The sequence below is a fragment of the Enoplosus armatus genome, chromosome 2 (genome assembly GCF_043641665.1).
Source record: "Enoplosus armatus isolate fEnoArm2 chromosome 2, fEnoArm2.hap1, whole genome shotgun sequence".
Classification (NCBI taxonomy): Eukaryota; Metazoa; Chordata; class Actinopteri; order Centrarchiformes; family Enoplosidae; genus Enoplosus; species Enoplosus armatus.
In genome coordinates, this window is record NC_092181.1 from 18,832,120 (window position 1) to 18,833,694 (window position 1,575).

Genomic DNA, 1,575 nt, shown 5'->3' on the forward strand with positions numbered 1-1,575 from the left:
AAGAAAAGGTAAAATATACTAGAGGGGAAATTTGCATTGGCAAAAAGTCTGCGGTCACTGAGGACACCATAGGTTGAATGTCAGTTTTCAGAAGTTCCTTGTTGGTTTTTGTATTATATTGTTTATATCAGAGCAGTCACGACATGTAGACCTTAAATAAACAAAACACTGCAAAACAAGATCATTGTCTGCAGAAAACCAAGAAGTGGATGATTTTGTTTTTGCCATAATCCAACATGAGTTCACTAAGCACATTTGCCGATTAAAATGAGAGCAAAACAATAAATGTGTGTGTTGTTTGACATTTGTGACACATTGACATAATTACTGTACAGCTTTTACAGAACATAGGAGACATTTTGTTATCAAAAGTTGTTTGGTTTTACCAAAAGCAGCTAGTCGTGCACCAGTGAATGAAACACCGAAAATGATTATTTATCTCCTCGGATGTGATCATGCAGTGGGGTTAAACATGACTCACTCATCACATAAAAAAGTTGACGGAAATGGGATCTACACCAGTTTCTCATCTTTTGTGAACGTTTTTTTTTAAAGTTTATTTAAAAAGGTAAAAAGATTTCAGGGATTTTGATTGGAGGCCCTTTTCCTTCTTTTGAGGAAATGAAAGCACTTGACCAGAAATCTTGTTTGTTTTTGTTGTGTTTTTCAAATAAGGTATGTTGGCATGATGGCATTAGTTAGAATAACAAATTAATGTCATGAGTATTCAGTCACATGAGTTTTGAAATAGCTGTTGGATTCTGTGTATAGAAAAACTTTTCCTGTATAAGGCTTTTATAGCAAAATAGTACCTGCCACTGTTCTCACAGGGCTGCTGCTGTTGTCGATAATCCCTTCCTCTTCAATCCATCATCTGCAAAATAAACACAGGCCACCCCCACCTGTGTCTGACTGAGAGAGGTGAGGGCCCGTTAACCTGCTCTCACAGGCCACCGGCTCGGGCTGCAGATTCCCCGCCTCTCTGTTTAGATTATTTCCACGGAGGCGGGTGACTCTCTTGTGTCACTGATAAGAGCGCAGTAGGGTGGTGGCAAGAGGGTCAAACCACAAGGGGAATAAAAACTCAGGAAAATACCAGAAAAAAATATCTTTATCCCCTGGAAAAAGTACTTTTCCCCCCAAACTTCTTCACCATGGCGCAAGGCTATTACACTGATAGAAATTCTCCTCCCTCCTCGACAGTCTGGCCCTGAGTACGCGAGGGGCCAGAGTCTTAGCCACATCTCAAGCTAATTTACAAAGATCCCGAATTATTCTCTTATCTTGGGCTTTAAAGGTTGTAAGGTTGATTAACAAGGCTCTGTCCTGTTTATCAGTTTGGGGCTGGGTGTGGAAAATAGCCTGCGATAAGTGCACAGACCATTAAACATTCTATTTCCCCTAATATTTGTCGGCAACCATCTGCTTAACTGATCTCCCTTCACTTTAATTAAAAGGGATTCCCGTCTTGTTGGGGTCATTATGTGCTGGCGGACGCCAGGAGAGGGGTTTGTGATGAGTTCAGCGTTCCCTCTGTCCCTGGGTTGCCAGAGGGCTTTTTTCATCCTCCCTTCC